This window comes from Coturnix japonica, chromosome 3 (assembly GCF_001577835.2).
Source record: "Coturnix japonica isolate 7356 chromosome 3, Coturnix japonica 2.1, whole genome shotgun sequence".
In the NCBI taxonomy this organism is placed as follows: Eukaryota; Metazoa; Chordata; class Aves; order Galliformes; family Phasianidae; genus Coturnix; species Coturnix japonica.
The window spans coordinates 23844095-23859910 of record NC_029518.1 but is presented as its reverse complement, the minus strand read 5'-3'; the positions used below and the strand labels follow the sequence as shown (position 1 = coordinate 23859910).

General features: G+C 42.7%; 1 long non-coding RNA gene across 2 annotated transcripts; it reads left to right on the top strand.

The window, feature by feature from the left end:
• Window positions 1-1160: 1160 nt before the first annotated feature.
• On the top strand, window positions 1161-15234 carry LOC107311196. Of its 2 annotated transcripts, XR_001553916.1 has the most exons (3): window positions 1161-9971; window positions 10297-14444; window positions 15033-15234. It is a non-coding gene; the product is annotated as an uncharacterized LOC107311196 (long non-coding RNA). The 2 variants fall into 2 exon arrangements; XR_004306665.1 differs by having other exon boundaries at window positions 10297-15234.
• The last annotated feature ends 582 nt before the right edge of the window (window positions 15235-15816 follow it).

Genomic DNA, 15816 nt, shown 5'->3' with positions numbered 1-15816 from the left:
CGGGCGCCCCCGCCGGCCCCCGCCGGGCGCGGCCCCCCCGCCATCCGCCGCCGCGCTGGGCCCGGCGGGAGCCGCCTTCCCTTCCCCCGGCCGCGGCCGCGCAGGGGAAGTGCCCGCGGGAGGCGGGGAGGCGGCGGGCGGCACGCGGGACCGGAGAGATGCCGCCTTCACTCCTGATCGCGGCACCCGGGAGAGCGAGCTCGGCTGGGCCGGCAGGGCTACGGAGCCGAGGCGATCGGCGGGGTGAGGCGGTCTGCTGAGCGACGTGGATTTCGGATGTCGGGGAACCTGAACGTGTGCGCTTGGAGCGTGTTCGAGCTCGCACCTGAAAGGCTGAGGAGCGGGGGGCAGGTCTGACGGGGGGGTACCGAGCGGAAAGGAATGAAGTCATGCTTCCACGCGTGGTCGCGGCGAGCAGCGCCACGTCTAGCGGCACTCGGGTGTCATTCCAGCGATCCGCTCTGAGCTGGAGCGCTATGACGTGCTTGGAGTCAAAGGGAGAACAGCCGGCTTTTCTGGTTTGTGATTACTTTTGGAGACTGACCACGACAAAATGCACCACAAAGACCCTCTGTTGTGATCTGATGCACTTAAGGGTGAAAATGAATGCAATTCCCAACGTTGCACAAGGCTTATTCGAATATCCAATAGGACGTGGTTTTGGATCAGAACAAAGTATAACAGTTACTACTTGACAAGTCTTTCCCTCAGCCTTGAGAGCCCTGAGAGGAAACACGCAGGGTCACAGGACCAGGGGTTGGAAGGAGCCCCTGTGGTCACTGAGTCCAACTCCACTGCTAACGCAGCTCCCTACAGCAGGCTACCAAGGTGGGTGCCCAGGCAGCTCTTGAATACCTCCAGAGAAGGAGACTTCACCGCCTCTCAGCAGCCTGTTCTGGTGCTCTGTCACCCTCAGTGAAGACTTTCTTCCTCATGTTCATATGGAACCTCCCATGTTCCTCACTGTGCCCCTTGTCCTGTCGCTGCACCACTGAAAAGAGCCCATCCTCATCCATAAGAACTCCTACTCTTTGGGTATATTTATAAGCATTGATGAGATCCCTTCTCAACCTTCTCCAGGCTGAGCAGTCCCAGGGCTCTCAGCCTTTCCTCATAAGGGAGATGCTTCAGGTTTCTTCATCATCTTTGTGGCCCTCCACTGGACTCTCTAGAAGTTCCTCATCTTGAACTGGGGAGCCCAGAACTGAACACAATACTCCAGATGTGGCCTCACCAGGGCAGAGTAGAGGGAAGCAATCACTTCCCTCCACCTTTTAATGCCCCTCAATTTCCAGATGCACTCAGAGAGCATCGACCCAACCCCTTGAGCAGACAAAAAATGGTTCTATGTCGTCAGCCTTCCAGAGCATGTCAGCTGTACTTGGAAACAACCATCTGGAGAATCCAATGGGCTACCAGCACAGGGCTTGGGGCACAGGTGCAGTGGCCTCTTAAAGAGCAGCTCTGCCCAGCAGGCAGATGTGTCCCACACCCATCTCAACAAGGAGCAGGCCCAGAAGAACTGCTTCATAGCAATCTGGTGCATGCTACCCCTCAGTGCCTGCCGGAGGTTCTCCAGGTACCCACATGGGAGCTGACAGCATGCACACACACAGTGGCCTAGGTGACACCGCTTCTTTTCACTATGCTTGCTGAGGTACGGGCTCAGGAGCCAGCTCCCCAGGCTGCCACTACACAGGCAATGGGAAGTGCGCTTCCTCCCTTCTGGCACTTGCATAATTGCCAGCATTGCTTCACAAATCCCATAATCATCATTTTGCACTTGCACAATCTCAGCCAAATTAGTCTCCTCCATTCCTCCATCTCTCGCAGACAATGGGCGGCCAATCAGCTGGCACTAAATATTTAGGGCAAATGAAGACTCAGGGCTGGTAAACTAAAATGCTTGCTTGGATCTGCTCACCACATGGCATGGCTACAGGGAGTAGGACCTCATAGAATCTCCCAGGAGCCCCATGGCCTGCATGTTTCTAGGCATAGGACTGCAGTGTTCAGGCTGTGTCACCCACTGGGTATTCTGGGGGGAGAAATACAGCTAGGCTGCCTTTTCAAGTAGAGTCTATTGCAAGTGTTCAGGTCAGTAGTGGAGGAAAATGTGCAGAGAAGATCTGATAAACTGCGTGAATTAATAGGTGAGTTTCAGTAACATTAGTTGTACATAAGTCAGTCTCAGGATTCATTCCTTAGGCGTGCATGTATTTGCAAGATTGGAGCTATTTTACAATACTTACAGATTCAGAAGAAATAAAGTCTTCACGAAAGTCAGTAAAAAGGACATTGCCCTCTGAATGCCCTGTTTGCAGCATATTGTCTTTCAGACCACTCGGTCTGTCATTTTCAAACAGAGCTCCCCCTCACTGCTGGAAGCAGCAGAAGGTAATAGCAGAACAGATGTAATGCAAGCTGGTATTTCAGTCTGAATGATTCATTGTCATCATCAGCGGTGAGAACACTACTTCTGCAGTTTATGAATCAGATCATTACGTATTGCTTGTCTTTCCAAGATTAGGTAATGCAGAGAATGTTTGTGTATATATACATAGAGCTCATACAGAGGAAACAAACGACGTGTATCTAATGTGCCAAAAATGGATAGGGAATTCAATAGCTGCAGATACGATTCCTTCTGAATGTCAGCGTCTACTTCATCTCAAACATCTTTTCATCATTTACAAGAGCAGAGGTACTCATCTCAGTTTTAAGTGTCCCAACTGTATTCTTGCTTCTTCCATAACGCTTTTCATAAACACAGTGATGGTCTGCATGCAAAAGGTAACACATTGTAGATCATCAACTGTAATTAATTATCCACTTGTCCAAGCACACTTACCTGTGGCAGTCACTTTACTGAAATGGGACTGGCTATCACAAACAAACAAACTATATATATATATATATATATATATATATATATATAGTGATATATATATATCACTTCCTCCCTCCAATAAACCCAAATTAGTCTGTTCCATTATAGGGAAACCACATGCACAGGTCTCTTCAAGTAGCTGGTTTTATGCTACTATGCTATTACAGCTTCTGCTAGCATAGTTTTAGAATACCATACAATACTAAAGAAAAGATGATATCATTCAACATTTGAATCATTCCTCCCCTCTCTCTTTTTTTTTTTTTTTCCTTATAAGTTCTTTTTTGAAGGAATCCATTAAAATTTCAGGCTGCCTTCCCAATAATTGCCCAAACCTGCTGCAAATCACAGGAGGTGGTCCCTAACAGGGAGAAAGACACTGCAGAGATCTCATGCGAAGATTGATACAGTTGATTTCCCTTCAAAAAAGAGATAAAAGTGACTTTAAGGGGAATGTTACATCACTGTAAGTAACTTTCTTAGGCGAGAGTTTTAAACAACGTGGATGTTCTGGACAGGGTGTGAAAAGCAATGAGCTAGAGGTTGAGGTGCCTCTTCAGACACTCATTTCATCCTCTGAAAGGAAGAACTTTGCTGGCTTCCAGTGATATTTACTTAGGCATCTGTGATACCTATTTAAGTGTCTCCTATACCATTCCTGGTGTCACAGAGGTCACTTGTCTCTCCGCACTCCTATCTCAGCAGCATCTAGAGGCCACGTTTCACTGAGCTCTGCAACTATGATGCTGCCAAGACAGAGCAGTGAGTGCTTTATCCTACCTGATGTGTCCAACCATGTCATGTCTTTCTCTCAGTGCATCCCTAGCACATGAGCTGGGGCAGCCACTCAGTCTCCATATTATTGCCACCCAATCTCATTTCCAGGTGAGTACCCCTTGTGTTACATTTGCACTCAGCCAGTTGTTTTTGCTGCCTTAGGTATCTCAAAATACCTAGTTACTACTGTTCAGAGTTGAGTTCTTTTTATACTATGTTCAGGGAAGGAGTCTGAACAGAATAAATCACTACAGAGTTACTTAGAGCTGGGATAAGTGTCTAAAGGAAGCAATTCTCTTCCTCACACCAACTTGGTGATAATTACTTGCAGTTCTCCAAACATTTTGTTGGAAATAACATCTGCTTCACAGTGGAGTTTTTTGTACAGCTGCAGTTACCAGCATTGCCAGGCACAGAAGGGAGGATTAAGCAAGCAAGGCCTTCCTCTAAGCGTTAACATTATCTTTTCAGGCTACCTGTATGACTTCATACATCACTATAGTACCAGAACATCCCTTTCATCATTTTTCCATTTGGAAAACCGTGCTGTATTTACAGTGATACTTCCTTAACAAGCATACACTGACCCAATCTCCTAAAACCAATTCCATAGTAATTACATTTTCTCTTTCCTTCTAGGCGCCGTGTGACAATAGTTGGTCACATATGTATTATTAAACCCACGTTTATTTCCCTTACTTTAGTTTGCCCAAGTGCTAGTGGCTAAAACATTCCTGTGTCCCAGTGCTGACTCAGTGTATGCAGCTCATCAGTGAGAAGAGGCATATGGTTATCACGAGGTGCATATAGACACTGTTCTTCTGTTCCCCTCCACAGAAGTGATGAGCAGAGTGGGACTGAGGCTCCATCTGTGAGGCACGGCCCAACATATTTCCTGCTATCACAGTTTAACCAGTCTGCTACTGTTTGATATGGTAATACTCAACCGGTGCATGAGGCAGAAAGTACGGCAGAATGGGTGTGGGTTTTTTTGGTGTGTGGGTCTGGCTGCTTGGTTTTATAACATTTCCTTGCTGATGAGCTCTTTTATATCAGGTGAAGTTCACCCCTGTGTTATTATTTTCTTTATTGCTGTTATGGGTTCTATTTCCATTGGCGGCTTGAAAATACTGAGGTAAGGACAAGCAGGCTTCTTTACAGGTACACAGAAAGACAGCAGCTTGCTTGTTAAAAAACAGTACAAAGAAATGTTGTCCATTGGAAAACCAGTATTATTGTGCCAAGTTAGGAGTGACAACATTCCTCAGCACTTCATGTATTCATGAATATGAAGGAGCGCTTTGCTACCAGGTCCACTGCTCCTTCCACCCATTAAACCATCACCAGAAGGTGACAGTTGATGCTGGGCATTTAGAAGAGAGATAAAACAGATGTAGATTTTACCTTACAGCAATAGTTTGAGGGGGAAAAAATAACAGCAGTGGTGGCATGAGTTTGCATCAGTTGCATCAGCTTCAGCGGTGTCTGAGTTTGGACAGTGAAGGAATCCAAACAAAGCAGGTATTGCCTTAGAAATAAACCTTGCGTGGCCTTTGTACTATTGAGCAATGCAAGAGAGGGATAAAAGGATTTCAGGCACCGCTCCAACATCCCAAAGGAAGCTGTCTGTGGCAACCTGTGATTAAGTGTGATTGGAACCAGGCAAAAATAGGTTTCTTTTAAAATCAGCACAGTCTTAAGTGAAACCGAGTGTCTTTACAAATGTCCCGACTTGTGCTCCATTCCTCTCCCAAAAATAAGAAAGGCAATAATTCAGTTGCAATAATAACTGCCAAAAGGAATAAATAAATAAATAAATAAATAAATGAGCTGGGATTAATGGTTCTAAGTCTTTTGAATTTCAAGTTTGATGAGTTGTTTTAGATTTGTCTGCTGGCTCCAGGCAAATCTCAGTTCCCTTACTGTCTGTCCTGCTTCATGCAATCTGAAACACAGTAGAAAAACCAGCTTAATGTTTTCAGACAGAGGAACTGTACTGTGTGTGCCGCCCCTTAGCTGGAAAAGATACAGAAGTTGCTGCTTCCTTCTGCGTGGATCGCTGGTGTCTTACTGCCCATGAGAAACACAGAGAGACAGACGGGAACTTCAGGACGTTAGAATATGCAGAAATAACAGTCAATACAGTAAGGACATCAGAGAAAATAGGCCACCCAACCCCTAAAATAGTAACACTGCCAAATTATGAATGACCTTAAAGAGCAGTCCAAAATCGTGGAAAACTTTGTGTTCAAACTCAATTTCTTTCGTATCAGTAAAACTGCTTATGGCATAGTTATGTGGAAATCAGTTTTGTGAGTTTATGAGCAGTGATGTTACATTAACTGAAGGACAACAAAATGATTGGTACTGTCAATAAATGTACTTCTTTTGTAGCCACAGTGAACCAGTCCTGTTTGCCACATTGTGCGTTCTTTGGTTGGTAATCTATAGCAGCAAAAACACCTTCAGTCTTATTTGCATCGCCTGTACTTGCCTCCCAGATAAATCCCATGCCAGGGTATGATCCTCACATACTTTCAAAAGAGGTCAGAAAAGAGTTAAGTGCAAAGGGCACTGAAGGAACCAGAAAAGGGAGTGCGAGTGCTAATGACAGCTTTTATGTAAGTGCCCTGCCACCTGTCTGGCTGCCTGCAGGATGCCATCCTTTGTGCTCTGCTAGGGTATGCTTAGAACATTTTAATGGGACCTGGTCTTGTATTTAAAGAGCCATCATTACTGAGAAAACTTTGTTCAAAAAACTGAAACTCTGCTAGAGAATATCAGTGCAAATTGAACAAAGCATTTCCAAACCTCGGTCTGTATGTTCCATTTTACTTTGATTTTTTTTCCCCCCTCCTCCTGATTGTGAAGAAAAAGTAGAAAGGGGAATTGTAAAGCTTCAATCACTAGTTGAATTTTAAGCAGGTCTGAGGATGACATCTGGGGATCCAACTTTCAGTCTGGGCTTAGCAGCAAGGACACCCTGAAGACAGAAAGGCTTGAAAAAACTGGCTTAATGCTCACATGAAGGTCTGAGCAAGATATTTCCTACAAGTCTTCCTTCCCCAGTACCAAACCACATATATTGCTTCAGATTTTCAACATTTCCCAATCTGGATTAATTTACATTCGGAGAGAGGGTGTGAATTAAACTGTTATAAAATTCTTAGATGCAGCGCCAGCTTGTTACTATGCTTTTTCCAGCATTAAATGCTTTTTCTGTTAAGGAAGCCCTCAGAATTTCTTCCGTCTGGAAATCTCTCATTGCTCAGCTGATTCATAAATGCAAAAGAAGACATACACAAACAAACGCATTTGTGGTAATACAACAACTCCTTTTGACTTTGCTGTAGTTGGAGGCTCTATTGTATTGTGGCCTATAGTAATGCGTTCCCTTCTTCATGGAGCTTTTAATCTGAATAAAAGACAGCTGCTGCAGGGATGCAGAAATCAAGAGAAAAGTTAGAAGCAACACAGAAAAACAGAGCACAGAAGGGCACACACCAAACTGTACAGCCAATGCGGTGAGAACTCATAGCTTGCAGCCTGAATTGCACTTACAGTCCAGTGCGAGAAGATGGGCTTGACACCATTTCTTAATTCATTAGATACCAACTTCAGCTTGCATGCTTCATTTCACATGCCACAGACAGTATACATAGCCATGAATATGAAACTCCTCCTGGTTTTCTGGTGTCATTTTCTCCTGAATTCTCTTGTATATTAAGTGCCTGCATACATACAATTCCATTTTCTGCCAAGGGATGTGATTTAATTCCATTGCTCTGTTTCTTGCAAACACATTTATACCATGTGTTCTAATTAAAACAGAAAAGCACTGGATGAGGCTTTATTTGAGTCAAATTTAGCTATGTAAAGGATAGTCTCATTCTTTCTGTTTTTGATACCCTTATGAGAACTGTGTTAGTCACTAAGGATTTTGCTAGCAAATTGTATTCAAGGCCTGTTCAACTCCTCCCTTAGCAGCATTCATAGAAACTTCTCCCTTATATATTAATTTAATCAATTAGCCTCTTCCAATTTTTATAGGTTCTGTAACAATTTCTCTGGGATCCCAAATTTCTAGTGATTAATTTCCATCCTGAACTATTACCACCCAAATCATCCTCCAAGCACTTTAGTATGTTCATCTACTTGTGACTTATAGTCTGCTCTAACACCCAGCTAACCGTGTAAGCATCTTCCTTCCAACTAGAGAATATGGGAAGGAGCTTAGAGCTGAGCTCCTTTAGTTTGTCTCCACTGGGGCCACAGAAGCAGAAGGGACTCAGAGCTTTGAGAGGAGGCTGTGGTGATTTTCTTTCCTTCTTTGTTCACCCTTTTGAATTAAGAAGAGCCGTAGAGATCCTCTATTCCCTTTCTTCAATCCACTGGGAGTAAGTGATTGATACTGTGAGGTAGTTACAGACCACAGCTCATCTCTCACATCACCAGTACTAATATCAGAGACAGCCTAAATGCTGGCAGTGAAAACCATCATCAGTTCAACAGCTCGGTTACTTTTCTCTCTAACTCCTTGCTGAGTAAGGAGACAGTAAGTATGTGCATTAGCATATCATTCTTCAAATGTGACTAATAGTTGTATGGTGCCTAATATATGATATAAATGTGAACTCAAATGTAAAGAAATGATCAGACAGCAGTATTAAATCAACAGAAAACAACTGCTTAAACACAGTGCATCCTACTTTTGTGGAGCTTATAGCTGTCAGCAAAAATTGTGGCACCAAAAAATGCATAAACAGGCTTAAAAAAGATTGGAAAGATTTCCCTAGGGTAGTTCCATCCATGGCTATTAAATGTGCTGGTCCAAATGCACATTCCATCTCAGGAAACTATTAAACTTTGCCATGAAGTTACAAAAGAAGAAACACTCTGCAGAGATGAGTTTCTTCAAAGTGGTAGAAAATAGTGATGCCCTTCTGTATACCTTGACATAACATGCAGCAGATCTGGATGTTCTTGTCATTGTCAAATAACTGGAAAGAAAGAAACTAACAAAAACTACTCTATCCAGTGATATTCACCTAGGAAGCCACGTTGCAGCTGAGGTGAAAATCATGCAGCCACAGTTTGGAATAAGAGTCTCAGATTGCAGTGTTCAGTGCTTCTCAGATCAGCAAGATGAGAGCTCTCCAGAAGCAATGTGGTTAAATCCACCACTCCAAGCATCTCCACCCAAGAGGCTGCTCCGAAGCTTTCTACAGAGAAAGGATTTAATTAACTGAAGTCTCCAAATGTGATTTTCCTGGTATAGTGCAATTTTCAATATAATAAACTGCCAAAATGTATGCTTTGTGATTCATGATGCTCGTCTGCTTAGACAGCTTTTAAGCTGATCCCTAAGTACCAAAAAAGCTCAAGCATTGGAGGAGGAGAGGCTACGCTGAGCAGGTTTGAATGTCATAAATGCACTGTTGTGGGTTAGTAATTGTATCACAGTTGACAGATGCTGCAGCAATCATGTGACTAAAACATGACCTCATATTTCTGCTTTCTCTTCTCCTCCCCCAGAAGTGAGGGCAGTGCTATCAGGCCTTAAATAAGCAAAAAGCCTGTACTGGAAGGCTAGTTGATGAGTTACTTAAAGTAGAAGCCTGAATTTGGACACATGGATGTACTTTGTATGAACTATTAAGCAGCTTCTCAAACAGTGACAGTTATGCAAAACAATTTTTTTTTTTCCACTTGGGAAGTGCACTACATTTGCTATTAGGGTAAAAATACTGAATCACGAGTCACACGGGCTTAGATCATCCCTTCCCAATGAAAAAGCCGCAGAAGGGGCCTTAGAGGGAAGAAAATGCCTCAATGATCTGTTCACAGGATTACTATGCAGACAATTGGGCTGCTGCAGGCTCTGATGTCCTCCAGGGATATGTGGGAGGATACTGCAGCACAGAGGGGGCTGTCTCTGCCCTGCCTCCTCCCCAGGAGCCACTCTGCATGCTCTGTCAGGATGATTTGCAGAAGGCAAAAGCTTCTGCTCCTTTACTGGAGTCCCAGGGATGGGGGACATCCAAGAAGGATGGAACAGCCAAGGGCACTGTGTGTCCCCATAAGCTGCCTTTTTTTCTTTTTCTTTTTGGCTTAGATTTTGGATCATACAGGTCCCCAGAGGGGCTCTGTAAGAAGAAAACAAGATGATGCACTCTCAGCAGATGAACACCACTTCAACATGAAGGGGATCCCACCTTGGAAATTTCCACAGATTCAATCTGCCCTGAGGGGATAATTTTCTATCGAACTGTTACACAGGGATCAAAGCGGAGGCTGGGTGAAGGTTAGAGGTTCTAAATTAAAATCCCAGCTTTGCACTGACCTCCTGGCCCCTTATGCCATGCATGAAATGACAACAGCAATTACTTGCTCAGTGATCCTAACACAAAGCGTTCTAAAAGTGCCAAGACTTTTGTATTACTTTTTTTTTTTTTTTTGAGCTTTCTCACTAACATACCTCCAATTTGAAATGATCCCTAGAACACAGACCAGAAATTTTTCATGACAGTTTCAGTGCTATCAAATAGATGGGGAAAAAAAAGACTTTTTTCCATACGACTACTCTAATCCCTCTTTCCTTTTGCACTCTATTTCTGATCTTCTCACAGGACCCAGACGTGTCACAGGTATTATAATCTACTCAACTGCTGTAGCAATGCTTTGGATCAGAAACATCCTAGTTGGTCTTCTTCATGTTGACGGCATATTGGAAAGGTATGGGATTTCACTGCTTTAGATAATCAGGGTTTCAGTCATATTTTGGTTTCAGATCCATGAAAGCCTTTCCTGGAGACCTACACTCCATGGCCATGGCACTGCGTCCTCGCCCAAGCTTTCATGAGATGCTTTCAGCCAGCAGTTTCACTCTGAAAGACATTTCATGTCAGAGTGAAGCTCTACCGGTGTTAAAAACGAACACGCTCGTCAATACCGTAGGGAGCATCCCCGGCTTCTCTGCCCCCGACCCCCCTGGCGCGGCCGCCATCTCGGGAGCCGCGTCCCGTGCACGGCGCCATCTTGTGGTGGCTGAGGGCTGGAGCCGGCAGGCGTCCATCCACATGTAGATGACTGATATATTTTCCACATTCCACCAGGAATTAAAATCCTCCGTCACCTCTTTTCACTTGTAGCCTGGCTTGTGATAATGTGTTTTCCTGTGAACACCGAGCTAGCTGCGAGTGAGTACTGGGAAAAGAATCAGCCAACTTCCTCCATCATTCCTCAAATGGTGGTGATGGTGGTGTGGCTCTGAGAAAGGTGGGGAACAGAAGCTCATTTTTACAAGTTTCCAATAAGGCCAGTCATATTTTTATGTCTTACACACTAGACCCTCCCTGGCCAGACTAGGAAGGGAAATTTATTATAAAAGAGCCTCAGGATATGCCCCCTTGTATGTGGTACGTGTTGCTATATATGAAGTTTTATTTATGATGTAGATTAGATGACAGTATCCATGGCAATTTGTTTAGGGCTTTAAAATTTTCTCTTTCAACTTGAACTGGGAATTAAATTAAGCAGCTGAACTTTGCTTTTCTACTCACAATCTGTTTAATCAAAGCAGGAGATCCTCCTGAATGCCTAAATGACCAACTTGCTGGAAAGAGTCCCTGATAGATTTCTCTTTTAAATTTAGCACAGCCCAGAATAGTAACTCTTACATAACATATACACAGCAAATATGGGAGTTGCTATAATTTCAGTGATAGACTGCAGGTTTCCTGCCTTGCAGAGTAACCAAAGCAGACAGCGTTGCAGTCATCCCTCATTTAAAAAGCTTGAGTAAATAGGATTGTTCTTACAAAGCAGAGAATAGTGTTTCCTTTAGGAATCAGAATACTGTTGACGACCAAATGGACAGTGACACATCCCTTATCCGTGAGTGTTATTGTGGCCTCTGTTTACTTCAAAACCTACAGGTGCAATGGACCACCTGTTTCTGAGGAAAAAGAAAGACAGGAGGCAGGAATTTGTACTCTGCTGGTGACAGGCTACTGGAGTTACTCAAGGAAGTGCAGTGCTTAGATAAATATGATCCCTGCTTATTCACAGCTAATTATGTCTGGAGTATATACCCTTCCATGCAGCCTGTGCCTCGGGTGGGAGATTCTAAACAAGGAAGGAACAGGAATTAGACCTTTCTGGCACAGTGTGTTTGATAGACATCTGGCAAGAAGGAATGAAATAGACATTCAACCTATTTTCACCCTCTCCTGCTTTCCACTTTCTGTAGCTTGATACTTGTCGTAACAGTGAACCCCAGAGTAATTGCAGAGCCTGTACTACATATGGATTCATCTCAGGCAAATTCGTGCTGTGTTTCAAGGAGTGAGCCCATGAAATACTGCATTCTCTGAGTGATCTGTCTCTACTAAGCTGACAGCTCCTGGGGACTGTAGCTTACCAAGCTGGGTAGGATTCAAGTACTCCAGCAGGTAGGACACCAGAGTACCCATGCCTCCCAGAACTGCTTCAGTGAGGAAGCAGCAAGGACCTCTGTAGTTAATAGACTGGCAGTAAAGCTCATGAGGAGGTGGGGAAGAAGACTCTAAACAAATTGAACTTGAGGGCTGCAGCCTTTCTTGGGGGTCTGAAGGTCTTGTTAGAGTTCAGGCTGTGGCTGCATGTTTCTGACAATGAAGGACAGCAAGCTACTGGGTGTACTGGATTCTCTGTTGCTTGTAGCCTATGTCAAGAGCAGATGCCTTCCTTGAAGCTTAACTACATTTCAAAGGAGAACTATGTGCTTTTAATAGGAATTCCTTGGTCATTTTGTTTGGTCAGTCCTACGGAAGAAATTGTACTAGAGTATCGTAATTAATACAGTTGAATCTAATAAATATGAGGCAGCTTGTTAATAAAAGTGAATAATTTTGACCTCAGTGGGGGTTTAACCTGAATTGTAGGTGTAAGCAGCCACTGTGAAGCTTGGGTCATATTTGGAAGGACTGTGGAAAGACAGGGATTTTGGATATAAAATCAGCATTGAAGTATATAATCACAATGTAAAAGTTTAAAAAAATAATGAAAACTTGATTAAAAGGGTTAGATGAGAAGAAAGATTTATTAATAGCCCTGTAGAAGACATTTAAATAATGCAGGTACCTTTTATAAAGCACAGTACTGGAGTTTATGAAATACTTAAATAAAATATTTGGACTGAAGGTTTTATCTAGAGACCTTGGAGAATTCTTGGTGAATTTACTCAGGTCCTTGCTGGTGCTATAAATCTCTGCTTAGAATCACTTTCAATTCTCTTGCATGTCTAAGTAGCAGCAATATTAAATGTCTCAGTACTCCTTCTGTGTTAAAGTCACCTTTATGCAGACAGCCACTGCAAGGCTCTACTTAACAAAACTGGGCTTAAATGATGCATAAATTTCAGCTTTCCAGGTGTTATTTTTGCCATCTCCGTATGAGAAGAAAAGAAAGCATTTCCTTTAATCCTATGTGGCTTCTATATTATAATAAGCCTTAATACTTATCCCTGGCTATCTGGTTTTCAACTGACATACACCCTACTGCTTCAATTACCTGAACATCTGAGTTACCAATATGCGCTTAAACCCAGACTGTGTACGTATTGCATATATATGTGTATTAATCACATCAAAGAACAGAAAAGACAATATACTCCCAGTGTTTCCCTAATCCTGCAGTGGGTTCCTCCAAAAACTCACATTATTTACTTTTGATGCTGTATGTGCACCTTTCCCCATTCTGAAGTGAAAGAACATGAGTGAATATCACAAAGCAACACATCAGAGCTGACTTAGCAACTTGTATAACACCAACTGTGCAAATTACCGATTGGAGTTTGCACTTCAATTTCACAAAAAGCAGATGGCTTCTCATGTGTATAAGCAGAATTTCCTTGGTCAGGGAAACATACAGCTTCCTACTCCATGCTTTATAGGCCTCACAGATGAACTTCATTGCAGTCAAGCAGCGAGGAAAAGAACAGTGCAGAGGTTGCTGAAGTGATGACCACAGGTCAAGGACCTTCTTGTCCTCAGAAATTTTTGATTAAATACATTTGCTTCTATTTAGCATTAAGTATTTATCTGATCCAATTGCCAAGAAAGAAACAAAATCCACATCCAATATTCCACATGTAAACAATCTTTGTGTTACAGTATTTTTAGGTGATCATGGAAAATTCTGAAAGCAGATGGTGCACTGATTCTTCCAGGCTTTATTCGCTTTTCACTGCAGTATTTGACCATCTGTCTCCTCAGCATCTGCTGAAATTCTCCCAAACTAATCCTCTAATCCAACATTGTCACTGTTTAAGCCCTTCTGATCAGTTATTACTAAGAAAAGAATGGTAACAACGGTCAGTTTGGCAGCATTTACATACTTCCTCCAGTTTCACCTCTGTTAAAAAACACAGCCCACTGAGCACTTCTGTGACAGTCACGACGTGTCTCTGAAGTTTGAAGCGACTTGAGGTAAAGAACAGAAATTTTGGAAGTTATGGTCTCAAAATGCAGTCTGTGAGTGTACCCACAGGTAGGAAACGGGACATTTTTGGTCAGCTATGACTCGAGGATCACCGAACCACCTTATTTCATACGGAAGTGTTCCTGATCTTTCCTGTGTTCTGGAATGGAAAGAAAGACCAATGTGGATTTACTACACCAGTTCTTCATTGCCTGACGGGGCCCTTGGTACAGGCAGTACTCTCAGCAGATTACTTCTCTGTACTGTAAAGCTGCCTGATGTTGCCAGACAAGATTTCAGGACAGGAATTGCCCAAGTAAGATCTACTTTGCTCTTAAATGAGCCGGGTGATACATGCTAATTATTTACTGTTTTCTTATATGTATATATATATACACACATATATCATATATATATACACACACACACATATCATATATATATATATATATATATCTGATGTGTATATATATATATATACATGCAAGTTTCTTTTTGAAATGGAGATAGAGAACAAGTCTACTGGAACACAGAAAGTCATACTAAAAAGTGGGGGGAAAAATGCTGAAGGAACACATCATTTTACATCTTGCACACAACAGCTCAAATGTTTTAGGACATATAAACCTCTCAGACAGATGAATAATATATAGTTTAAAGTGACATCATCTTTTATTTAAATGTTTTTAGTGAATCCAAAACATATGGATATTTTACTGTGCTAGAGATAAATGAGTTTTGAGTCAAGATCTTAGTTATAAATTAACATATTGGGACACAGAATTATTTATTTGATGAAGGATTGTAGAAGCCTGTGGCATTTCAAAGGGTGGAATCTCAGAGCCCTGTCTGTTATTTCTCTTAGGCTGCAGCATCTTCACCATTGTTTGCTTCTTCATTGCAGCTGCAGAAAAAATATCAGCTCTGGACTCCGACACAGTTTTTGTGTTTGCTGTTCATAAGGAAATGGAGGTGCTGGGTCATTCGGGTCTGGTGTAAGAGCAGTGATGCTGGGCAGCAGCAACTGAAGCAAAGATTTTAACACTGAAGACTACAGTATAATAACCAAGTGTATTTTATGATGGATTAAAAAGACAAAGCATATATACATGCGTAGGTATATATATGTATATATACACACACACATATATGACTTTAATCCTCTAACCAAGAGTGGCAACAGACTCTATTATTTCTGCTAATAAATGAATTTCTTGTGCAGTACTAAAAAAAAATAACAAACACATTTTCACTTGATAGTCATACTGCCTTCAGCAACCACTCCAACGTCCTCAATGGACAAACCCACACGGATGATCTTTGAGTATCTGTCATGACTTCCAACCACAGGGATGCACAGACCACACTTCAATTTTCTTTAGAAAAAGTACTGGATAGTGCTTGGCATTGCCCGTGGAGGTTGCTTATGTCCTCTAAAGCAGTAGCTGTAAATGAAATTAATCATTCACACTTCCACACTGACAGCCCATACAAGCACCAGGATGTGCATGTCCAAGCAGCCTGTTGAGCAGTCAGGCACTGCCCCATGTGTGTAAGCATTGTAGTCTGTCCAGTATGTGGACATTCCTTGCAATGATGCAGAGGACATCAGCTGCTGAGTCCTCCTCAGGTCTGAGCTCTTTACGGAGTGGTTAATCATGAGCTGGTTTTTCTCTCTTTGTACTTTT